The sequence below is a fragment of the Canis lupus genome, chromosome X (assembly GCF_011100685.1).
Source record: "Canis lupus familiaris isolate Mischka breed German Shepherd chromosome X, alternate assembly UU_Cfam_GSD_1.0, whole genome shotgun sequence".
Classification (NCBI taxonomy): Eukaryota; Metazoa; Chordata; class Mammalia; order Carnivora; family Canidae; genus Canis; species Canis lupus.
In genome coordinates, this window is record NC_049260.1 from 3,118,863 (window position 1) to 3,145,218 (window position 26,356).

The 26,356-nt window shown below is 38.4% G+C and overlaps 1 long non-coding RNA gene across 1 annotated transcript in view; it reads right to left on the reverse strand.

Annotated features, from left to right (window-relative positions):
* Positions 1-2,315: 2,315 nt before the first annotated feature.
* The window catches only part of LOC119868148, a 39,188-nt gene continuing 15,147 nt past the window's right edge, over positions 2,316-26,356 (reverse strand). Inside the window, exon 3 of the long non-coding RNA XR_005386074.1 lies at positions 2,316-3,444. This is a non-coding gene — a long non-coding RNA (uncharacterized LOC119868148). The remainder of the gene's footprint in view (positions 3,445-26,356) is intronic.

Sequence of the window (26,356 nt, forward strand, 5' to 3'; positions counted from 1 at the left end):
TGATTTGAAATATGAGTGATATTTCTTCCAAGTCAGCTCATGAGTTAGGAGTCTTTTGAGTGGCTTCCTTTGGGTTAACATTTAAAAGCCAATTTAAAAAATCACCCAGGGATGCCTGGGTGGCTCAGCGGTTAGCGTCTGCCTTCAGCTCAGGGCATGATCCCAGAGTTCTGGGATCGAGTCCCACATTGGGCTCCAGCATGGAGCCTGCTTCTCCTCCCTCTGCCTGTGTTTCTGCCTCTCTCTGTGTCTCTCATGAATAAATAAATAAAATCTTTAAAAAAATAAAAATTAAAAAAATTAAAAATCACCCAAATCTTATGTTTGGAACTTCTCTGATAAATAAGAAAAAAATTAAAATAATTATAAATAAAATTGCACGTCATTTTAGAGAAATTTTGTCATCTGACATAAAATCCAATCATCGATACTTGAAAGGACAACAGAATCTAGAGTCATTTACATTTATTTCTAACACATTTAAAATGCTGCCATGAAGGGTGACTGGGTGACGGGCACTGAGGGGGGCACTTGACAGGGTGAGCACCGGGTGTTGTACTACATGTTGGCAAATGGAACTTCAATTAAAAAAAATACAAAAATAAATAAAATGCTCCCACGTGCTTCCTTTTAATTCTGTAATAATACATGCTCATATTTTATGAAATGACTTAGAGCGAATTCATTTATATTTGTAATCAAATTAAGCTAATTTAAAATTAAAATACAGTTAATAAGTTGTTCACCTGATTTAATAAAAATAGTTGACCAGAAGGTTTGTGAAATCGTCTATGGGGAGCATTTGTGACTGAGCATCTGTACAAAAGATCCATAATTTGAATGATTTCTTTATAGGATGCTTGTATATTTTACTCCTTTTTTATGTCACTCAATGGATTATCAGAGCCGAGAGGAGCCATCAATCACACTATAGTGTTCTGCTTTTTCCCCTAGCAACGGGGCAATGCCTGGAACTCAGTAGAACCTCTCTACACAGGCTCTCTTACAAGTGTCTCTGTCGCTTTCTTACACATCATTCTCACAATACAATAGCTTTATTAAGCCACCCAGTACGTGGTCAAGTTTTGGCAAATACTCTTCCAAAAAAAGAGAGGGAGAGAAAGAGACAGAAACAGTGTTTTCTGGAAGTATTAAAAGTCAAACTGTAATGGTTATTTATATTTTATTGCTTGGTAAAAATCAATACTATATAAATATAAAAGCCCTCTTTCTCTTTAGTCGGCCTTTGGATCATGGGTGTTCTGCGTTCCAGGATCCAGAGGTCACGGATCTTTATTGCATTAGGGCTCCCTCAAACAGAAGAATTCACTTGTGTGGTATGTAGATAAATATTCAGGTTATTTTAAACCAAATAGTAATTTCTCCAGCTGCACTATAATCATTGGCTTTCCTACCGCAAGAGCTTTAAAGAAAACCACTTTTATTAATGGAGACATTCATTTTATCAATCAACCTATCACCTGTCCATTCTATTATCTATGCATCTACCTGTCATCTATCTACCCCCCTATCATTCGTCTATCAACATTTGCTGGATGCTTATTTGGCTTTGGGGGAAAAAATTGTGCATATTCCAAATCATCCATCGACATGAGGAAGTGGGGTGGGTTAGCAGTCAACCGGGGTCATTCTCGCTGTGAAATAATCCCAATTGCACTATTGTTTTATACTTGAGACTCAGCTTTCTGGTATTCTTGGCCATACCCTATTCTTCTGCCTCAACTTCCAAGCCCCAAATGATGGCTGGGTGTTTATTTTTCACCTGTTTTGTGCAAGCGCGTGTAGACTCGCTCGATGGGCAGCAGCCCACATCTCACCTATATATCACATCTCTTCCCTTATCTCTCCACTCTCTGCAACTATTTGAGCCCCTAAATAGTCAAAATGGGTTGTGCATGGTCCCTCTTTTTAAAAAAATATTTTATTTTTATGTATTAATTTATTTTTTGTATTAATTTCTTTTTTTATTTGAGAGAGAGAGAGAGAGAGCAAGACAGAGCACAAGCATAGGGGAGAGGGAAAAGCAGGCTCCCCGCTGAGCAGGGAGCCCGTGAGGCTCCATACCAGGAGCCTGAGATCATGACCTTAGCGCAAGGCAGATGCTTAACCTACTGAGCCACCCAGGTGTCCTTGTGCATATTCCCTTTTAGCAGGAAAATGCATGCTTCAATTAAACCTCAAACTGTACATCATACTATGCATTACGCCCCTGCTCCTGAATGGTCCTGCTTCCAAAGAGCAAATCCAAACTAAAATTAAAGTTTGAGTCTACTTTGGACTACTTGCTCTACTTCCTTCGTAATCCATGCTTTCGCTAACTCAACACTCAGAGTGTAATTGCCCACCGTGTTAGAACTGTTTCACAGAACTCCCCAAACAATTAAGATGGGCATTGACTTCTTTATTGGAATTCACTTCCCTTTACATAGTACAGAGATGCTTTAGGGGACACGTACAGCAATGTCTAATAATAAGTATATAGTAGGTAGGAAACAAAATTCAATTTTTCCCGATCCTATTGATTAAACACACCTAAAAATACTGACTTGCTCTCTTAAGAACATTTAATCGGCGACATGAAAGGACTTCCCAGGAGCAAGTTGCATATCTTCCTACAGACTCAGGTAAGCTTTGATTCATTATAAATTGATCCCAGTCGGGGTGTGCCTGGGTGGTTTGGTCAGTCAATCATTGGACTCACGGTTCCAGCTCAGGTCATGATCTCAAGGTCATGGGACTGAGCCCTGCATTGAGCTCAGCAGAGTTGTTTTGAGATTCTCTCTCCCTCTGCCCTTCCCAATGCTGTATACTCTCTCTCTAAAATATATAATTAAACCTGAAAAAATCAATCAATCCATCCATCGATCCCAGTGGGTACACACCCTCTTCAAACTAACAACTTTGGGAGCCACCAGGTTACCATTGGAAGCTCAGGATTCAAGTCGGTACAGTCAGCACCCTTTGGAGATTTGGGGATGATTAACATTTTTGCTGGATGGTTCATAATTGATCGTAATTTATAATATAATTTATTTAAAAAAACAGGAGGCTATTTATGTAAAGCCCGTAAGGATGGCACAGCAGTGGTTGCACAGCCCCTAACGACGTGCATGCCCAGCAGAGCGGGGATGAGTGCTGTCGTTGCTAGTGTCCATTTCCAGTGTCCCGTTTCTTTTCTGAGAAGAAACACAAAACATGTCACAGAGCTTCACTAATTGGTGTGATTGCTTCCAGCACTCAGATTCATGTCTGACTTTAAAAAGCTACGTAGTGAAATAAGGAGAGCTGGGTTTGGTATTAAAGTGTCAAGAACTGCTCACAAAAGCTTTCCCAAGTCTTGCTGTTGTGAACGCGGGATGTTTTAATAAACCTTCCTTCAGACAAATAATTTCACACGTGGCCTCATATTTCGACTCGATGTCCCTGCAACACAAAAAGGTAAAAATAAAAACACCATTCTGTCTTTAAAAGACTTGAAATGTACTGTCTTGGTTTGTGGAGGAAATGAAATGATGCATTCCTTGTACAGAAAAATGCATGGCACTTGGAGGTACTTTGAGTACAGCAAACCCAATAGAGATCCATTGTTTGGAGGGATAATAGCTAGCTTCTGTTCAAAATACAGAGTTCATCCCAGCACAGTCAAATAATGAGGCTGTGTATTTATTTAGTACATGGGTTTTGGTGGGAGAAAAAAAATACATGTGTGTATAGTAACACACACATACACCATTCTGTTTTGTTTTATGTCCAACAGAAGGAGGGATTGCAGTTTGCATGAGAAACTAGCTAACTTTATGTCTCAATTGTAACAAAGACATCTTTTTAAAAAAAATTTATTTTATTTTTTTAAAGAACTTATTTATCTATTCATGAGAGGCACAGAGAGACATAGTCATAGACATAGGCAGACGGAGAAACAGGGTCTCTGTGGGGAGCCCAATGCGGGACTCCATCCCAGGACCCCGGGATCATGCCCTGAACTGAAGGCAGATGCTCAACCACCAAGCCACTCAGGTGCCCCGACATCTGGTGTTTTTTTAAAAGATTTTATTGATTTATTTTACAGAGAGAGATGGGGAGATCACATGTGAGTAGGATAGAGGAGAGAGAGAGAGACTCTCAAGCAGACTCCCCACTGATTGTCTAGCCCAATGCAAGGCTCGATTGCACGACCCTGAGACCATGATCCTGAGATCATCACCTGAGCAGAAACCAAGAGCCAGATGCTTAACCAACTGAGCCACCCAGGTGCCCCTGTAAGAAAGACAACTTGAGGATGAGATGTGCAGCATTTGGTCTATATACAAGAAAGATGGTTGATTGGATGAATAAAAGCAAAACTGAAAAGTAGAAATTGGCATGTCTCCGTTATACATTTTTCGGAATATTGTGTTCAACATGGCTTCATGCAGAACATTAAAGTCAGCAGATACAACCTTTATTCAGTTTGCAAATAAATTTTACTCTGTCTGTGCTCCATGGTTTCATTCCCTATATCTTTTCTCGGCATACACATGTGCCACTGTTGAGGTAGATCCATGTAAATGTGCATTTATTCAGTCCACACTTTGGAAATACACACGTCAGGGATTACAGGGCTCTCTAGCAATAGACAGTCTCCCTCATGCCTTGGGTTTTGTGGCTCCTTTGTGCAACCAATGGGAATCTGGGTACCAAATCTACTACTCTAGCTACTTCTCTGTAAAGGATCAGCCTTTCTCCCTGGTTGGAGGTGGGCTTAATTCAGCTCAATGAACAACACTCAGTTGTGCTTCTGAACATCCATTCTGTTCCTACATTGCATGAAGCACCATTCTCTCTTCTCACATCCCATCATTTTGGGGTCCTAATGGGACCCAAGCAGCACTAAGGAGCAGTCCATGCCAATGGTTCCAGCATGTCGTGCAGTGTCCTATGTCCGCAACACCCAAGCATGGCTTTACTTTGTCAACTGGTCATAGGTTCTTGCCCATGAGGCTATGACCTGGGTGTCCGAACAACTTCCTCCTGCAAAAGAGTTGGACCTGCTTAATCTGAACCCTGTTGATGCAATATTCTGGGTGTCTTTGCTCACTGGGCTGGAGAACATCTTGTTCTGATACGTTATTCCAGAGCGCGATCGCTAGACCGCGATGGTGAGGGCAACACTGCCGCTACCAGGACTTTGTAAAAACCAAGCAATTCTAATTTGAAATGAGAAGATTTTGCAAAGATGGCATGATGTTTCCTACACAGCACTAGGATTTTGCTATAATAATCTATAGCACTATATTAGATAGATCTGTAATGTATCTATCCACTACACTGTCAACACCATGACCTGTTACATATACTCCAAGCAACAATACATGCACTGGGTAGCAAAGTGTATAGGAAAGTAGGGTGATGAACCCAATGGTGGACTCTTGCCCCTGTGGTCACCACTGAATGCCACCCAGCATGTAGAGGATGCCTAGGTATTTTGGCTCATTTTCTTTCTAGGTGAAATGCAAAGTATGGTGTCTGGCTGTGGATAACCTGACATTCCATAGAGGACTCAGATCCCTTTATTTCATGAAGCACTCTACATGCATCAGATCCTAAGAAGGTAGGAGAAGCTTGATCTCTGTGGGGCCAACTTACAGAAATAGTGGCTTATAAGGCTGGTCCTATGGCTTAGCAAAGATTGCTTGGTCAACTTGGCTTTAGCGAGAAAAGTGAGGATGTATAGTTTGGAGCAAAGTTCTTAGAAATGTTCTAGCGGAGCAGATTTGGGGTTTCAGAGGCTCCCTTAGCATTTTCCAGAAAGTCTAACAGATGAAGTGGAAAGTACGGTTTAAAGTCAAACACATTTCCTCACATTGCAAGTTAATCATTAGATCATACAAAAGGCATCTTCTCACACAAGCTTTACATAAATAAGTTTCAAAATGGTTTAAGTTGAAGTTCTACTTTTTGAGAGATTTCTTCTGCATGCAAAATATAGAAATCTATATAGTGCCTTCAGTGTGAAAAAAAAAAATTTAAGTGTACAGACCCAGGTCTTAAAATAAATCAGAACACTGGCTTACATGAAGTAATGTAAACATGACAAACAGAAATATCTTATTTTTCTTTTGCTTCCATGACTGTCATGATTTTATCTAAAAATTGTTTTAAGATTTATTTTCAAGGAATCTCTATTCTCAACGTGGGGCTCAAACTCACAACCCCGAGATCAAGAGTCACATATTCCACTGACTGAGCCAGCCAGGTGCCCCCTATCTAAAGATTTTTATGCTAAATTAACTCATTGGAAAGGTATCTAGTCAATGCACATCTGATATGTCTAGCAATATATAAAGAGGAATATAGTTTGCATGAAACTGACTGTAAAGATGATGCTCTATAATATGGGGATATGTGGGTGTATGTGATAAAAAACCTTCCTGCCCCTAGTAGAAATCTCACAGATTGTTGGCACATCAGAAACAGATTGCAAGACCAATTTTTAACTGTGTTGTTTTCCACTTTGTCCTCACCTAATTTTTACAGGAATGCCGGGGAAATCGTGTCTCTGAGCAGACAGGTTTTCTTTTCCTTCCAATTTTGAACCCCGTCTTGGTCTGTGCTCTATCCCTTGACCAAAGGGTCCATTACAACAACGAGAAAAAAGGACAGCAACGGGTGACTTTCTGCTCATGAAGTTGATGGAAGAATAACAATATCAGTAATTATGTAGGCAGCATATACTTTTAGCACGAACTGAAACCAAAAATTACAGCTCACCATCCAATTAATGAAAATCTAAATTAAAAACAGATGTTGAAAGTGATGCCTGCAAAATTTCGATCATTATCCGGTTGCTATTATACACCTTCATTAGCAGCGGCCTTTGACATGTGAGCAGAAAACCTTCTTTCATGAAATTTTAAATTGAGATCTCCAGCGGAATGGATCCTGTAAGTTATATGTTACCATCAAACTACAGTGACCTTGTTTTTCTCATGGTTCACACAGATCTGTTTGTCCCTGGGTTGTCCTGGCTGCTAATGTTGATGTTACCGGCATTTTTTTTTTTTTTTTTTTTTGAGCAAAGTAAATTCTCATCATGTAGTCACTTTGGGTAATATTTAATTAAAAATCACACTTAATTCAAATCATGTAAGGTATTTAAACCTTTAACATTAAGGTAGCAGGTGAGGCACGCATCAACTAGTTAATACACATGTTTTCAGAGATGATTACTTTCTTATTTGTTGGCTGGCCAAATTGGCTTTTTGATTACTCTTATTTTCAAAATAGTTTTTAAATATATTTAAACACTTTAAAATATATTTTAAATATATTGTTAAATATATTTAAATATATTATTTAAATATAATCAATTAAGTCACTAAGTACAATGTGTACATGTGGCAAATACCCTGTCCTTAGATGATTCTAAATGTGGCTCATGAAGAACAAAGGTCGCTGTGTAGACGGCTCAAGGAATCAGAAGTTGCCTTGCTCTGAAAGACTCCATACAATGAGCTTTGGATGTATTAAAGAAAAAAATATGACTTCGTGAAGTAAATAATGGTTTTACCCCAGGGTGACCCTGTCCCCTACAGACGACGTGTGGCCAAGTCGAGAGGCATTTTCAGATGTTACATCTGGAGAAGAGGATTTGCCTTTGGCACTGACTGGGTTAAGGTCAGGGATGCTGGTGAACAGCCTACCCTGCAGCAAACAATTACCCAACCCCAATGACAGCAAAGCCAACACTGGAAAATCTGCCTTAGCGTGAAAGACCCTGCCTGTCAATGTGTTGGTCTATCCCAGTGGTTCTCAACTGGTGGCCGTGAAACCCTGACGCTGAGGCAGGATATACCATGCAGACTGCTAGGGGACATGTAGTTTATTTTTATTTATTTATTTAAATTCAAAATCAAGTAATTAGCATACAGTGTATTATTAGTTTCAGGGGTAGACTTTAGCAATTCGTCAGTTGCAAATAACACCCAGTGTTCATCACATCACATGCCCTCCTTCATGCCCATCACCCAGTTACCCCATCCTCCAACCCCCTCCAGTGACCCTCAGTGTGTTTCTTATAGTTGAGACTCTCTTATGGTTTGTCTCCCTCTCTGATTTTGCCTTATTTTGTTTTTCCTTCCCTTCTTCCATATCCATTAGTTTTGTTTCTTAACTTCCACCTATGAGTGAAATCACATGGTATTTGTCTTTCTGTAACTGACTCATTTCACTTAGGATAACCCTAGATCTGTAGGGTATTATCTGTACATCCATCTACATCATTGCACCTGGCAAGATTTCATCCTTTTTGATGCCTGAGTAATATTCCATTGTCTGTATACACCACATCTCCTTTCTCCACTCGTTTTGATGGACACCCGGGCTCTTTCAGAAACACAATATCGATGTCTAATTCCTGTTGTGAAAGTGACCATTCTCCAAAGTTCCCGTATTCATTCTCTAGGGCTGCCACAAACAGTGTCATGACAGTTCATGACTTTAACAAAGCACCCCAAGCTAGGCGGGTATAGTGAGCCTGATAAGTGCCTTATACAAAGCCTAACACATTGGATATTTAAAATAATTTTTTGTGAGGTGCCTGGGTGGCTCAGTAGGTTTAGTGTCTACCTTTGGCTCAGGTCATGATCTCAGGGTTCTGGGATAGAGCCTCCTGATTGGAATCCCTGCTCAGTGGGGAGTCTCTCCCTCTGCCCCTCCCCCTGCTTGTGCTCTCTCTATGAAAAAGAAATAAATTCTTAAAAAAATAAATAAAATGATTTCTTGTGTTCAATGGTAATATAAGTTGTTGTGTAGGTACTATAAATCCTATTATGAAGGTCTTGCTTAGATGATTTCTCTTTAACCATACTTGAAGATTCAATCTATAACTTGGTTTTTATTGTAAATAACAGTAGGGACTTTATTTCATTAAAAGGAAGTAGTGGCAATAACATAGCAAGGAGCAAAATATGTTAAGGAATAAGGGCTAAGAGTTCCCCATGTCAATAGGTATATTGATATCACAGGATTTTTTTTAAATAGCTTTATAAAAAAATAGCTTTATAAATATTATGTGAACTAATTCTCATCACAGCTTTGAGGTGGGTATTGTTCATGACTGCTCCATGTTACAGCTGGTAAAAGTGAGGCAAAGAGAAGGCAAGTAACTTACTTAAACCCACAGCAAATAGTAGTCCAGATTGCTTGAGATTTGCAGCTCTGTGTCCTGCCACCAAACCCATTAAATTAGAATATGCAGGGAAAGGGGTTCGCTGGTTGGACCTCCCCAAAGTTTCATTAGACCTCTAGCGTTTGGTATAAATAACTACAGTCTTGTGCTACAGAAGATGCAGGCTTTGGACCACTTTGTTTGAAATGTAGATTTAGTCCAGACCCACTGAATCTGAACCTACATTGTAACGGGGTCTTGGGTGATTTTTTGCCCATCAGAACTCCCCAGAAACACTGTTCCGTGTTACTACTCTTAACGGTCCATCACAATGACTTCCTGTTCCTTCCAATAAAAGAATGGTTTATCCCTGGAGTACAGGAAATGAATTGCCAGAAATGCTGTCTCTCGCAACAGCCTGAGGAAGTGCTTGCATAGGCTCAGGGGGTTCACAGGCTTCACGTACGAACAAGGACACATTGATGGGAGGTGAGGTAGATGGATTTAAGAGCACAAGCTTTCCACTGGTCTGGTGTTAGAAACTGAAGTGCGTCCCCACTAAACATCATGTGCTGAAGCCCTCATCCCTGGGACCTCGGAATGAGGTTATATCCGGAGATGAGGGCTTTAAAGATGTGACCGAGGTAAAATGAGTTCATGACCCCTGATCCCATAGGACTGGTGTTCTTATAAGAAAAGATGAGGACACAGAATGTAGAAGAATGACCACATGGAGACACAGGCAGAAGATGGTGTCTACACTCCCAGGAGAGAGGCCTCAGAGGACACCAATCCTACCCACACCTGGATCTCAGAATTCCAGCCTCCAGGACTGTGAGAGATAAATGCCTGTTGTTTCAGCCTCCCAGTCTGTGCTGTTTTGTTACGGTAACTCTCGCTGACTAATGCAAGTAAAAACAAATTAGAACAAAGGTAATTTTTAAAAACATTTGTTTCCTCTCACATTTTCTGTTTTTTTTTTTTTGTAGCAATAATAAAATGTCAGGTGACTCTAGAGTTACCAAGGTTCTAACTAAATATATTTACACATGAGAAATTATGTATTAGTATAGAAAAGCCACAAATTAGGAGAAGAATGTTTTGAGCTCATTAAATATACTTTTGCCTGGTTCCAGAAGGGACAAGAAATAGCCTTATGACAGTCGTACAGATGATGGAAAGTGAATCATTTTAAGTTTCACCAAGAGAGATTCAGATTCTATTTTCTTAACATAGAACTGTGCTGTTAGGGATAGCTGCCATCTAAAACGACACTCATTAATTGTGCATGAGGTAACAGCTAGGACCTATTTCTAATTTACTTCCACAGAATACTACATGCACATAAAATTCTAGGTTATAGGCCGTGTTTGAGAAAATGATCTAATATACCATTTTAACATTTTAATGCTTTCAGGCCATAAGCAAGCTGTTTCGTTGTTTGCAAACATTACAATTGATTGCACATTCTTGTTGGAATAAATGGCGGAACATTTGGTATTAAAAAACACAAGAGCAAAGTATTATTTGCCATCTTATTATTAGGTAAGCTGTATAGAGAAGGGGTAGGGATTTTGGTGGTTACGGTACGTTTTATGCTCTGAAATTCTCATCTTTAGATATTTAACTAGAAAGAAATTTATGGTATATATTGATTAAAGTGTCGTCCAGAGCTATAGAATGATAACAGAAATATAAAGCCCCTCTCCCTCCAAATTTGTCAGTCACAGTGGAGAAGCTTTTAGAATGTTTATTTGGTGTCTTTGGGTATTTGTAACCCCCCAAAATCACCTAGAAATATAAATATAAATAATACAAATATACATACATATATAGATGTATATATAATCCAAACAAATCACCTAGACAGGGGGAATGATTTTATTTAATGGCATGGCTGTTCAGTCTCAAAATAATTATCATGGAGACTCTGAATATTGATGAGAAGCAAGCATACTCATGTCACTTCTCTGTCCACTGGGTGTTACAAGGAAATTCTATCTCTGCTTGACAATCTCTTTGCTTATATGCTGGGACCACTTGTGACATTTCACCCAAGAAAATGTTGTTCCTAAACTCTGAAGGTAATAAGGTCGAACTTTGTTCTTAAACTTCCTAGGACAGAATCAAGGAGTTCTTTGTCCAACCACAGTTAGTGGGATATGTAAGATTAAAAAAAAATAGCCTTCATCCCTCCATGCCATGTCTTGAGAAATAAAGATCTCTTTGTGGAGTGATTTCCCATGTGGAAGTGGATTCTGACCTGCTCCGTTCCCCTTTAGGTCAAAGCAGATCTTTGCAAAGGCACACGTGGGAGTAAGAGTTGGTGATGAGAAGTCCAGACAGGATGAAGTGTGAGATGAGAATTATGGAAGTTGAGCCATACCAGAGAGGGGCATGATATGTGAGGGGCAAGCACACATAACCTATCTTTCATGGGGCCCTATAAACTTTCTAGGTTCGTGGTTGCAGCTCCAACAAATATTTCTCTTCTGTCTCTTTCCATCACTGCCCTTGACTGCTTGTCCTTGAGGTTGGAGGGGTTGGAGGGGTTGGAGATCCCTTGGGGAGGGCTTCCCAGGATGGGAAATGAGTGGTAAGTACTCTCAATGTAGCACAACGCTACAGGAAATTGCACTATAATCAGGTCATTCCACGCATCTTTCTGGTCCAAGTAAAAAGTCACTCAAATTGCAGAAATTTTGTAACATGCAATTCTATCAAGCACGTACTCTTCCACATACTCTCAAATTCAGTAGTGAAAATACCAATATTGAATTCACATATGCATGTGAACACAGAGGAGACAGGAGATACGTTCCACTTTTTGGAACGTATTGTCCATAAAAAAGATCATCGGATTATGCAAGCAAGTCTTGATTGCTGTGGGAGCGATATTTGGAACTACATTATTAGTAGTTGACATTAATTATTGACATTACATTATGATTTCTTTAAGTCACCATATTTTTTAAAAAATGACATTTCTGCATTTCCATTCCACATATACTGAAGTGTCACATCTGCTGGAAAATTGACAAAGACTTGAAACAGTTGGTCAGAGGCATGCAATTTTCATTTATGCCATTATCAGAAATAATCAGCTCCCTATGGTCACGTCTTTTCTCTCTCGTCTCATCCACACATAATTTGGTTTGTCTTAATTGGCTTATTTAAATTTAATCTAAGAAACGCAAGCCGAACATGTACTCTGTGTCCTCATGATAGCGACACAATGCAGTGAAATACCTACATGTATTTCTAGCATTAAATTAACAACGATCATACCAGTTCATGTGGCTTAGGATATTCAAAGTCAAGCATATTCAGGATGTGTGTTTTGCGTATCCAATAGTCGATATGAACACTATTACACACATCCTGTCCAGCTCTACTCTACAAGAAAGGTAAAGATCAAAGGACTCATGCATCTTATCACAAGGCATAAATCTTGACGGCTTAGCATTTTAGAGTTTTGTGTGTGCAAAAAAAAAAATCAAATTGCACGTCAGTGTCTTTGGCTTCTACTAATTATATTGACTCTTTACCTACAGGGTATCATGTTTTCCACTCATCCAGATGCATACCAGATGTTATATTTTGGATAATCAAGAACTGTATTAATTAAAAATAAATGTGATATATTCTGTCATAATTTATTTTCTTCAGATTCACCAACTTTATCAAAATGATATTTAGATAGGCACGGATTTGGAAAGGGCTTGGCAGAGCCATCATACTATTATCATCATATTAGCTGGTAGATGACGCGGGCGATTATGCAAATATCAAGCATTCCCCAGCAAAATAAAGTGAAGCTGTCCTTTCTTTTTCCATGTGTCAGTTCAAAATTCTCTTGCAACTATTTTTCACAAATGCAGGACTGCAGAGCTCCAATGAGGTGGCCTAACAGCCGAGTTATATTGAACACCTATCATTTACCTAGTTTAGATAAGGATGTTGGGGATTTTCTTTGAATACTAGAGACGAAATAATGCACAGAGTATCCAGTGAAAAACTTAGGGGTCTTACAGGGCACACTACAAGGTCTTCAGCTTCCTATGAAACCTGACACCTTGACAAAACAGGGGAGGTAAGCTCCCTTCAAATAAACAAACCACCCTCTCCCGCTGGCTCTTCAGCAAAGAAAGCACATTCAACAGTGAAATACTTTGCATTCTTTCAACATCTGAGGACAGCTCCTTTCTTGCTCCTTGATCTCTCCAGAAAACATTCTTGCAGTTGGCTTGGTTTCTTTAGCCACTTTTGCCCAAACCTTGAAAAACTAGCTTGTCTGCTAATATCGTGAGCTTGATTTTAATTCTGGCATAATGGAAACTTTTTTTTCCTGTGTTCTTAACCAAAAAGCTTAACTACTCACTACTTTTTCTCAGCCCATTCGTGAATACTGATGGACATTTAAAAAAATGATCCCTGATTAAAAAAAAAAAGAGAGAGAAGAAGAAAAAGAAAAAAAATCAATCTATTAAACAGATGTCTCACTAAGCAAATGTCAAATGCCCAACAGGCAGTCAAACTGTGGATGTCAACAGACAAAACCTTTTGGAAATCTTAACACTTATTGGATTACAACAACAGCAGCAGGAAGTACATGTGTGTTAGTCTTATAAAGTCAGCCCAGGAATAAGGGGTTTCTCACAAGATGGGGGCCTTGAGGAAGGAAGTGGTGAGAAAAAGCTTTCTGGACAAAGGAGGCAGCCTAAACTGGATTTGGGAAGATTATGATAATTTCAGAAGCAAGAGGCAAGGTGAAATTAATTTACATAAGGCAACCCCATGCACTGACTTCATCATTTTTATAGAACATAATGAATAAGGATCTTTAACACGAGTTCATAAGGGAAATAGAAGACTTTGTTCCTTGGGAGCCATGATGGAGATTTTTAACCAACCTACATATCAGAGAAAGAACATTTAGTGTATCTTATGCAATTATAATAAATGGAACTAGGTTTTATGGTAATAGTAACTAAAAACCATTAAATTCTAATGGTGAAATGTTGATATGTTTTATGTGTATCATCTTAGTACAAATTTCATTAAATAAAAACAAAAGTTTGCATGCAGAAGTACTACTATTCCCATTTACCCACATTTTTAGTTTACTAGCGCAGGGCATGCTGTTTTCGAATCTGAGTTCTGTTCTTGTTCTATGTTTAAGATTCTCTGACGAGAGGGGAGAATAGGCCCAGCCATGAGAAACTGCATCTCTTGTGAAAATCTACAGAAAAATGAGAATAGGAGCTGGGAGTGCTCTTGGAACAGAGGAGGTGGATAAAAACATGTCCGGTAGGGCAGAAAAGAGTGGGCACTGGTTAGACACAGACATAAAAATATCTTAAAGACATGATAGAGTATTTCTTCCAACTTACACTACCATCTCATAAAAATAGAAATAATCTTAAATAGTTGAATGTTTAATTTCTAAGTTCCTTCATGATTACCCTTGGCATGGGATGATCAGGTGTGAAAATAAAATCAAAAGAAAGAGACAGTGATACCTTTTCTTCAAACATGTTGGAGACAGCTGAACACTGATCATTAAAAATGTTTTCATTGAATAGATAAGATAGAGGTTAGGAAAAAGCATTCGTTTGTGTTCTGATTTTTATTTTTATGTGTGGATTTTTTTCCTTTTTGTTTCCATCTCAGTTGCTGCTCCCTTGGGAGACACCACCAAAATAACATTAAATATGGCTTATGGAATTTACATGTGAAAAGCATATACATTTACAATCTTGTCTCTGGAGAGAAAGGGATCCTTCACAATGTGGCTCACTAACTTATAAAAGATCAAAACTGTCAATTTCCCACAACATCTATATCAGTTCTATGCAGATAAGTATTTTGAGAGGAAATCAACAAAATGAAAAGGCAACCTACCGATCGTGAGATGTTTGCAAATGATATAACCTATAATGGGTTAATACCCAAAGTATATAAAGAATTTATACAATTCAATACCTAAAAATGAAATAATCTGATTAAAAATGGGCAGAGGATGTGAATAGGCTTTTTTTTTTTCCAAAGAAGACATCCAGATGGCCAACAGACTCATGAAAAGATGCTCAACATCACTCATCATCAGGAAAATGCAAGTCAAAGCTGCAATGAGATATTAGCTCACACTTGTCAGAATGGCTAAAATCAATAACACAAGAAACAAGGGTTGGAGAGGGCATGGAGAAAAAGGAACTCTCTTGCACTATTGGTGGGAATGCAAACTAGTGCAGCCCCTTTGGAAAACAGTATGGTGGTCCCTCAAAAAATTACTAGTAGAAACAACATATAATCTAATAACTCCACTACTTCTTTGGGCATTTACCCAAAGAAAAGTAAAATACTGATTTGAAAAGATATTTGCACTCCTATGTTTATTGCAGCATTAGTTACAATAGCCAAGATATGCAGGTAGCCCAGGTGTTCATTGATAGATGAATGGATAAGGAAAATGTGGTGCAAAAAAAATTATATATATATATATATATATATATATATAATGGAATATTATATATATAATGGAATATTACTCAGCCATAAAGAAGAATGCAATCTTGTCATGTGTCACAACATGGATGACCTATAGAGTATTATGCTAAGTGAAATGAGTCAGTCAGAGAAAGACAAATACCATACGACTTCATTTACGTGTGGAATCTAAAAAAACAAATAATGTGGAATCTACATCACTTATATCACTAATATGTGGAATCTAAAAAACAAACAAACAAACAAACAACAAAGTAGAAGTAGACCCACAATCACAGACAACAAAAAAATGGTTGTCAGGAGGGGAGGAAGATTGGGGAATGGGCAAAATGGGTGAAGGAGTGGAAGATACAGGTTCCCAGTTATGGGATGTGTAAGTCATGGGGAGGAAAGGTCCAGTACAGGGAATATAGTCAATGGTTCTGCAATAGAGTATCATGACGGATGGTAGTGACACTCTTGGTGAGCACAGCATAATATATAGACTTGTGGAATCACGATACTGTACACCTGAAACTAATGTAACAGTGTATGTCAACTCTACTTCAATAATAAAAAAAAAAACAAAATTAAAGAAAGGGGAGTAACACATGAAGTATTAGAAGAGGGAGAAGGAGAAAGAATCTCAAGCAGACCCTGCACTGAGTGTGGAGCCTGATGTGAGGCTTGATCTCATAGCCCTGAGATCGTGATTTGAGCCAAAATCAAGAGTCAGACACTGAGAATCCCTCCTCCTCTCTTTTTATAAGGACCTCAGTCCTATGGGATCAGTGCTCACCCAAGGGACCTCATTTCACCTTAACCACCTCTTTAAAGACCAAACTCCATATATAGCCACATTCTAAGGCTTCAATGTACAAATTTTAGGGGCGACACAATTCAGCCCATGAGAGATACCTTGATCTGTTTTGCAAATCAAAAATGAATCTCTGAAATGTAAAAGGATTTTCAAGAATTGCACAAGAGAAAAACATAGAATTATTACATGCAGATCTGTGTATAATCCAAAGTCCTCATTGTTTCCATATCTTATATGCTTAGTCATTTAGACCTTCATCAATGTCACAAGACTATGTAACATCATAAATATAATCAATGATTCGAAGGCAAAACAAGGGATGATGGGTTTAAACTAAACGAGAAGAAATATAGCACTAGCTAAATATGTTTGCTAAAAAATACAATTTTTAAAGCTGTCTACACACACACAGTGTTTATCAAGACTCTCCAAAAATGGATCCCTTGATAAACACTGATGCTTTCAAAGTGACCGCATAGTCTCACATGCATGGACATGCATTTTCTCCTGTTAATTATTATTTTTTTTAATTTCTAGAACATAAGTAGAGAAATGTCTCTGTAGATAGTACTTTCAGAAAACCTGAGTACTCTGCAGATATGTACAAGTTCTATGTAACAGATAGACACACCAGATGGAATTGTGCCCTTTACCACAACAGTAGCCAAATAAATAAAACAGTGGCTATCATGAAAAAGTCTTGCAAAAAAAATTGTTGATAATATGCAAATGTTGAGAAATAACTTTGAAATATGAAAATACAGCCTTTTGTGATGTCTATTTGTTAACTCTGATTATACATATTATTCTATACCCTACATATTTAAGGAAAAAGGCAGCTTTGTGACCTTCCATATCAACTGACACAAATCTATCCCATTCTTTTGAATTTTAATTGTATCTCCCTGTTCTAATAGACACTCATTTAATTGATGTCTATAACTATGGATGGACAATAGTTTCCAGTATTCAGTGCAAATGTCTATTTTTTATTTGAAAAAATGTTATATAAAAAAAGAAAAAATGTTATAATTATTTTAATTTCAAACAATATTATCCTTTTTGCTCATGTAATCATGTATATACTCAATACCAGCGTTATAACTGCTGGGTGCAGGATTTGCAAAACGAAGTTCCCATGTTTTTCTAAATTTTCTTCAGAAAGTTTTATCGACTGTAGCTTCTTTCAAATCTACATGAAGATATCTGAATGCCAGTCTTCCCCGAATTCTTGCAGCCTCAAGTATTATGATTAAGCTTCTAAAAGCGTACCAAAATACAGGATAAAAATTTGTATTTATTGTTTCAGTTACCATTTAATTAGGAGAAAAGTTGATCAGTTTTACATATGTAATTAAATCTTGATATGACTTTCCCCACATTGGTGTACCCAAACAAAATAAATGAAATAATGGCATACATAAATATTTAAAAATTATATTGAGAAAACTTCCCAGAAATAAGACTTTCCTCTTCAGACTGATAAATCGTATTGCTGCCAGAAAATCATGAACCTGAAATATTTTCTGAAAGTTCCATACATTCCAAAGATAGAAAGAATCCTAAGAATAATATGTCATATGTACAATAGGTAGACTTTAATTTTCAACTAAAAAATGTTCGACATTGGAAGACAGTGTAATAATGCGTGGAAAGAACTGAAGGAACACATATGGTCCAATCAGCTTACAGATAGACATGCAGACGTTCAAATATACGTCAACATGGGAAGAAATACAGACATATTTATGGGTTAGGCATTGTAGATTTTGTTAATTCTTCTGGACAAAATATTTATAGAGGGTTATATTATTTTCTATTGCTGCCATCACAAACGACTAAAATTTTATCAGCTTTACACATATCCATGCATTCCCGTGGGTCAGATAGATGAATGTAGTGTGTCTTAGCTGGTTTTCTTCATAGAGTCTCATAAGAACAAAATCAAATTTTGGGTAGTATTGGATTCCTTTCCAGAGGCTCTAGGGAAGATTCCATTTCCAGGCTCCTTCAGGTTATGGGCAGAATTGGAAGAGTAAATTCTGCTCACTCGTTGGCAATTAGTCTGGGGTGAATGTATGAATCTCAGCTTCCAGAGGCTGTTTTGTTTTGTTTTTTTACATTGGTTCCACCTAGGTAACACAGATAAAATCTCCCTATCGTAAGACCAGTTGATTAATATACATAATTAGAACATCAAGGTTATTCCTAGATTGGTGTTTGGCTGAATAATAGGGGGCACCCATCTTGTGGGTACATCTTTAGATTTCTATCACAGTTTATCTTCTGGCCCCAAGGATTCAAGGCCCTCTCAAGAGCAAAATATATTCACCCCATCTGAAGATCCTTAGTCTTATCCTATTTTACCAACTCCAGAGTCCAAAATCTCTTGTAAAAAAAAAAAAAAAAAAAAAAAAAAAAAAAAAAAACAACCAAAACCCCCAAAATCTCTTGTATAGCCCATCAGCTCAGAACTCCCAAATCTTACCATCTAATTCAGAGATAGAGGAAATCTCTACATATAATAATACATCCCGGTGCACAATTCCACAGATCCATGGTCCCATGGAAAGAGAAAAATGTGTTTACGCCTAACCTACAATGATTGGGTATGCGTAGAATAACAATTGTAGACATTCTAGTTCAATTAATGGGGGTGGAGTTGCTGGTCCCAGTGCTGTTTAGAAATCTAACCAAGTAAATTCCATTAGGTTGCAAGACCTGGACATAACGTTGTGGTCCTCAGCTCTAGCCTGTAGGCCACCATCTTCCCACCATCCTAATAGCCCAAACTGGCATTTCTACTGATACCAAATTCTCGAGAACTTCGTGGGTCTCCAGTGTCTAAGGATGGACTCCATCAACCCTGAGGCTCGTCATACCACGTCTTTCCGAGATGATTTTGTCTATTTTTGGCTTCTACTGAGAGCACAATGAAATAATGCTCTTATGTTTTCTGGGTACTCTTTAGTTTCATTTGGGGGAATCTTAGAGTCTAACCCTTAATCGCCTCAAAGGATGTTTTGTGTAAAAACTTAGCCTTTTGTGACCTCCTTCCTTCCAGAAAATTGCACACATTTTAGATATGTGGCTGCATTTTGTGTAATGCTTCTTAATTTGTCTCTTTCTGTACATTTTACTATTAGCAGGAGAAAGAAAACAGGTGGTATCTTTCACCTTTTGCTTGAAAACATCTTCAGCTAAAATACAAAGATGTATATAAATATGCAAGTAAGATGACTTCCTCTTTTTTCTTAACAGCTGAGGATCATGATTATTTATATAGGATCAGCATATATTAGACATGCTTGGCGGTGTTAGGGTTCAAATATGCGACTTAAGTTCAATTAGGAAAATAATACAATCAATGAAAATCAGATGGTGAGGTGTCTGAAAAGGCAGAGGAAGTAGAATTTTCTTTATTTCACCATTTTTGATGGCAGTGATTCAAAGCATGCTGAAAATAGAGGATTAAGTAAAATATAAATATACACTGATGCACGTTACAGAAATAAAAGTCTTTGATGTAGAATATGCTCATCGCATCAACACATGTGAGGTGTCCGGTTTTATCTATTGTCACAAAAGAAGTATTCCAAAATAAAAAGCAAAAAACCCAAAGGGACTCAAATAATGAAAACAAAAGAATGGGCAAAATCCAATAAGAACAATGGGGGAAGGAAGGAAGGAGAGAGAAAGAAGCTTCTTTTGTGAACATTGAAAAAAGGTTAATTGAGTGAAAAAATAAAACAAGCATTAGCAAACAAGACAAAGAATGGTAGTTTCTAATGACCAAAAATGATTCCACAATAGAGTTTTAATTGTGAGTATCTGGACACAAAATACCACAGCATTAGTGTACATAAAATAAAACAAATACTGTAAAGAATAAAAGAGGGAAACATTCTCTGATAATTGATCTCTGTGATCAACTGATAGATCTCTGTGATAATTGAATATCCTTTGAAATCTATAAATCATCAAGAGGGATTCAAGTTTCTTTTTCATTCCATGAAAAGTTTAGAAAATGATACATGAATAAAATGTGCTCCTTTTTGGTGTTCTATTCAGTCTGTGCCATATAAAGGTCTTTTGAGAGACAGAGCCTGAGCAGGGGAAGGAGCAGAAAGAGAGGGAGAAGCAGGGTCCCCACAGAGCAGGGAGCCCGATGCTTCACCAATTCAGCCCCACAGGTGCCCCTTTTAAAACAATTTAATAGAAATTGGGGCATCTGGGTGGCTTGGTCGGTGAAGCAGTGACTCTTGATTTCAGCTCAGGTCATGATCTCAGGGTCCTGGCATCAAGCCCCACATCAGGCTCTGTGCTCAGTGGAGAGTCTCCTTCAGCTCTTCATCTCTAAAAAATTTAATTAATTAAAATAACTTTTAATAGATGATGATTTGTAAAACCTAAAGGGCCATTGGGCAAATCTGTATAACAATGGAACATCCCTTAAAAGTATGTCGTAAATCAATATAGAGATTCAAGTTTCTCTTTGTTCCATGAAATGTGTAAAAAGTACGTGTGAATAAAATGTGTTACTTTTAAAATATTTTAACTTTATACAAATGAGCTTTTGCTATATTTGCTGATCAATTTTTTCACATGCCTGTATTTTCCAGAATACTTTTTCTATAGCTAGATGTTTTTCATGTCTTTAGTCTACAGTTGGGCATTGACTACCCCCTCCCCCACCATGGTTGGAAATCTGTGTATAACTCCTCCTGAAATCTTCACTAACAAGAGCCTACTATTTACCAGAAGGCTTATAACTTAATTACATTGATTAACACACACTGCATGTTCTATGCGTTACATGCTGTATTCTTACAATAAAGTGAACTGGAGAAAACAAAATGTGATTAAGGAAACCATAGGGAAGGGGACACTTGGGTGGCTCAGTTGGTAACACATGTGATTCTTGGTTTCAGCTCAGGTCATGACCTCAGGTTTGGGAGATCGAGCCCCATGTCTGGCTCTGGGCTCAGAGAGGAGTCTGCTTGAGATTCCCTCTCCCTCAAAATCAGAGAAGGTGACAAAACATGAGAGACTCCTAACTCTGGGAAATGAACAAGGGCTAATGGAAGGGGAGGTGGGTGGGGGGTGGGGTGACTGGGTGACAGGCACTGAGGGGGACACTTGATGAATGATCATTGGGTGTTATGCTATATGTTGGCAAATTGAACTCCAATAAATATGTAATACATTAGATATATGTATAAAGAGATTCCCTCTCTCTCTGGCCCCCTCCTACTTGTTCTCTCTCTCTCATAAATAAATAAATAAATAAATAAATAAATAAATAAATAAATAATAAATCTTTAAAAAATAAAACCATAGGAAGACAAAATACATTTACAGGACGGTTTCCTATTTACTGCATGTAAGTGGACCCGCACAGTTCAAATACGTGTTGTTCAAGGATCAACTGTATTTATCTTTTAAAATATCTTTCCAGGTGGCTCGCGTTTTCCTCAGATAACTGTCTTCCCATTCCTGCTCCCAGGGGACACTGTGTAATTATTTTGCTACGGTATTTGACGATGGTGTTTCTTTTAGTAATAATTTTTTTTTCCAAGGTGTTTTCTTTATGTGATTTTTATATCCTTTCTATTCCTGTTCCCATCAGAGAGACGGATTGCCTGGATTTTTGATGGAGCAATGAAGCGTTGGATTGTCGCTTGTGTTACGGTGAGCAAGGATAGAATAAAGTCTTCAACCTTGGCACCTCGAAGCCTAATTTTTGCATTTCCTTCACAACTGCACCTTCTCTTGTATGCTGCTGTGGAGTACCGAGGAAAATCCAGAAGCTTGTCCAGAAGATGCCAGACATTGATAACATAAGTCAGGATAATAGAAGTCACCGTGTACACGTTAGAGCCACTTTTTCCTACTCCTGGAGAATTTTGTGTGCTACCTGAGAGGTGTCAAGGTTGTGTCTCCTGTTGGTCACTTTTCTGGGTGGCTCTCCAGAATTTCTAATGCACCATTCCCACTGCGCCCTACCATCTCCTGTTTTTCATGTTTCATTGGTTTCTTTGTGTTCTCTATTACTGTTTTTAGAGACAATAATTACACACAAAATCCCATCATTTCATCATAAATTTCGATTTTCCCGCTGCACCTGTAGGTTTATATATATATATATATTTTTTTTTTTGCTCCAGTATCTCTACTATGTGTACCATCATCTCACTAGTCAGTTGTGATCTTGCACAGATCATAATTATAGTCCATCTCTAGCCATTTTCATGGAAGATTCCCTGGAGTTCTCCTGTGAACTAATCCAAGCTCAGGCTATCAGATCATCTGATAGGAATATGGGATGACAATATCTTTACATTTCAAAGCACGTGCTCATTACAATCTCAGGAAAGCACAATAGTCTATGGGTGGCCTCTGAAGGACCTGTGTGTCTATATTAAAGGTCCAAAGAAAAATAAGGACATTTCTCTTTGCATTCGACTATATTGAAGAGGACATCTGCCTCCAGGAAGATGGGGGAATTGGAGCATTCCCTTCTCTGTCACTAAATGCTACTGAAACTACCAGACATCATATAAAATATACAAAGATGCTGAAATTCACAAGGAAGGCAGATCATCTAGGGGATCTGGAACCCAAGGACTAATAATGAGGTGAGTGTGTGTCTTGCTCCTCCATCCCTCCTTCCTCTTTCCTTCCTTTTTCTTCCTTTTACCTTCCATCATTCCTTCTGCTTTCTCCCTTCTCCTTTCTTACTTCCTTTTCCTTCCCTCATATGTCCCACACTGGGAGCTGAAGCAATAGCAATTCAGAAAAGGAAATAGTACCCGATTAAAAAAAAAAAAAAAAGTCCTCCACGAGCTTCTCTCTAGTCAGAGGACCAGGAAAGAAGGAGCAGAGCAAGACAATACTTAAAGAAAATTATCACTCCACTCCAATCAAGCAGCCCATGAAAATTGGTGGCTTCACCCTCACCCACACCAGCAGAGCCTGAGTGAGGAACCAGCCCTCCCGGTTGGCAATGAGAAACCACTGCCACCCAAATGCATTGTATTTAGATAATATTTTTGAAATGTCAGAATTATGAGAATAGAGAAGAGATGAGTGGTTTTCAGGGATTCAGAAGGTGGTTGGGGAGAAGGGGTGCGGGTGTTACTGTCACTGGGGAACAGGAAGGATCCTGGTGTGCTCGACTGTATTGACATTAATTCTCTGGGTGGGGTGCTGGAGTCAAAAAACTTCGAAGACCGGATAAAGGGCGTGCGGGAGCTCTATCATTTCTTACAAGTGTGCCTGAATCTGTATTTACTTCAAAATAAACTGTGAGCTTAAAATGTCCCCCGAAAGATATATGCACCCCTTGTTCACTGCAGCATTATTTACAATAGCCAAATTATAGAAGCAGCCCGAGTTCCATTGATTAATGAATGGATAAAGATGTGGTGTGTACACACACACACACACACACTCACTCTGGAGTATTATCCAGCCATAAAAAATGAAATCCTGCCATTTGCAACAACACAAATGGATGGATGGAGAGAGTCTAATGCTCAGCGAAATAAGCCAGTCTGGAAAGATGAATATCATATGATTTCACTCATGTCAAATTTAAGAAACAAAACCAATCAACAAAGGGAAAAAAAAGGAAAAAACAAAAAACCAGAGTCAACTATAAAGAACAAGATGATGGTCACCTGAGGGGAGGGGAGTGGGGATGGGTTAAGCAGGTGATGAAGACGAAGAGGTGCACCTGCTGTGATGAGCACTGGGTGATGTATGGAAGCCTTGAATATCGTACACTTGAAACTAATATAACACTGTATGTTAACTACACTGGAATTAAAATGAAACATAAGTAAATAAAAAAAAAGTCCCCTGAAATTCTTATGAATGATACTATAGCCCATTTTTCTTTATTTCCCCATGCACAGAAAAAGCAATATAAGAGAATAAGTCAAGAATAAGATCACAAATGATCACAAATGATCTTTGTCTGTTTGTGGTTGATTTAGGCTGTACTTTTGGGGCGCTGGTTTATCACCTTGTGTTTATCCTTCGTAGTCCAAATTTTCTAAAATGAAAATGCATTTCTCTCAAAAAGAAGAGGCAAAAATTCATAAAGTAGGATTTTTGCACGTATTCAACATTATATCTTATTTATTTCCCATCTTTTCCTGTTTCTGCTATCTTTTGTGATAGGTAAATATTTGACACACTTCTCCCCTGACAATGCAAAGAGCGTCATTTTTTTTTTCATCAAGGCTGAGGGATAGAGGGTAAAAAAGATGTTTTTTTAAATTTTATTTTAACCTCTATTTCTTAAATGTGATCACAAGAGCTTTCGTATTTCATTTATATAATAATCTTGAAGTGTGATAGTCACTTCTTTCTACAGATGGGCACAAGGCGGTGGAAAGACACTAACCGGGTGCCCATTGCATAGGGTTGGAGCTTGAATATATATTCCCATAACTGGCCAGGCATCAAGTCTCCATTACTTGATACGACCACAATTGACAAAATTTATCTGACTTTCTCTTGTCCTGAAAAGTGTGCAAATTGTTCCGAATAATCTTGAAATACTTCCAAATGACTTGCAGGAATACTGCCATGATAGAAGCACAAAATGTCCTAACTATTTCCATAGCCTACAAAGCATAAAGCCTGTGTATGAATCCCGCAACCTTCATGGAAATGTGGAAGGCTCAAGATAATTCTTAACATTTTAGGCTGAGGATAGTTTTCTCTACTTCTGCACTCACTTTTTTTTTTTAATTGCTGAATGTATTGTATGTTTTCAGAGCATCGGTGTAGAGGTCCGGACTGATTATAGCTTAGTTTGTGAGGGATGATAAATTGAAAGGTTTACAGCAGCACCTATCAGCAGGATCTAACAGTTACTCTGTTTTGACACCAAGCGGTTCATGGAAATTAGTAAAAAATCAAAATAAGTATTCCCAACCTAAAACGATGTATTTCAGACCCATACAAGGCATTTACATCTGTGAAATTTGGTGCTGGAAGGGACTGTGGGAATCCCGATTCCCAGGCACCCTCTTGATTTTGGGAAAGGGCACATCACAGATAGTGACCCCTCCTGGCTCACTATGTAGGTTATTACGTAGTTAACCCCTACAGAAAGAAGGGTTAGGTATAGAGTATTTTCCCTAAGAGGTTTTGGACCTACCTGGTGATAAAAAAAATTTTGTTTGCCGCCATCAAGAATCTCTTCTAAATAAAAATCTGTGAATTCCCAAGATGATCACTAAGGACAAGGCTGTTTCTGAGACCGACCGACCGGGCAAGAGCAGGATTCCAGGCACTGAGGATCTTTGTTCTTAGAAGTTGTCTTGAAATACGTGTGACTCCAGGTCCAGACAGATGCGAGTGTGCAAGTACTTTATTTGCTCTTCTCACATGTATCCTCACATCTTAGGATATTGGCATTGAGCAAGGCTGAGGACCACGTGGGAAAAGGAGAACAGAACCGAGCCACGCTATCCTACCTCGCAACGGGAAGCCACATGCCATTCATACTTGGCCAACTCTCCAACCAGCCCAAATAGATAATGGAAGCTCTACTTCTTTCAACACGCGGTGCTTTCCCAGCGAAAGTTTATTCCAGATAAACTTCATTTTCCCCAAACGCTTATTTCCCAGAAGTGATTTAGCTGGCCAGTGATGCTAAATCCATCCCTACAGACTTTGGCAACAAGTGACCATGAACTGGCTCTCCATGCACCTGCTCTTCCCATATTACTCAGGATCCTGGCAGCGGTAGGTTTGAATCCAGGTGTAGACGTGCATGGGTCTGTGTGTGTGTTTATTAAAAAAACAACAAAAAACAAGAATGCCAATAATCAGCATTTCCAGCCTGGAGTACAAAATAC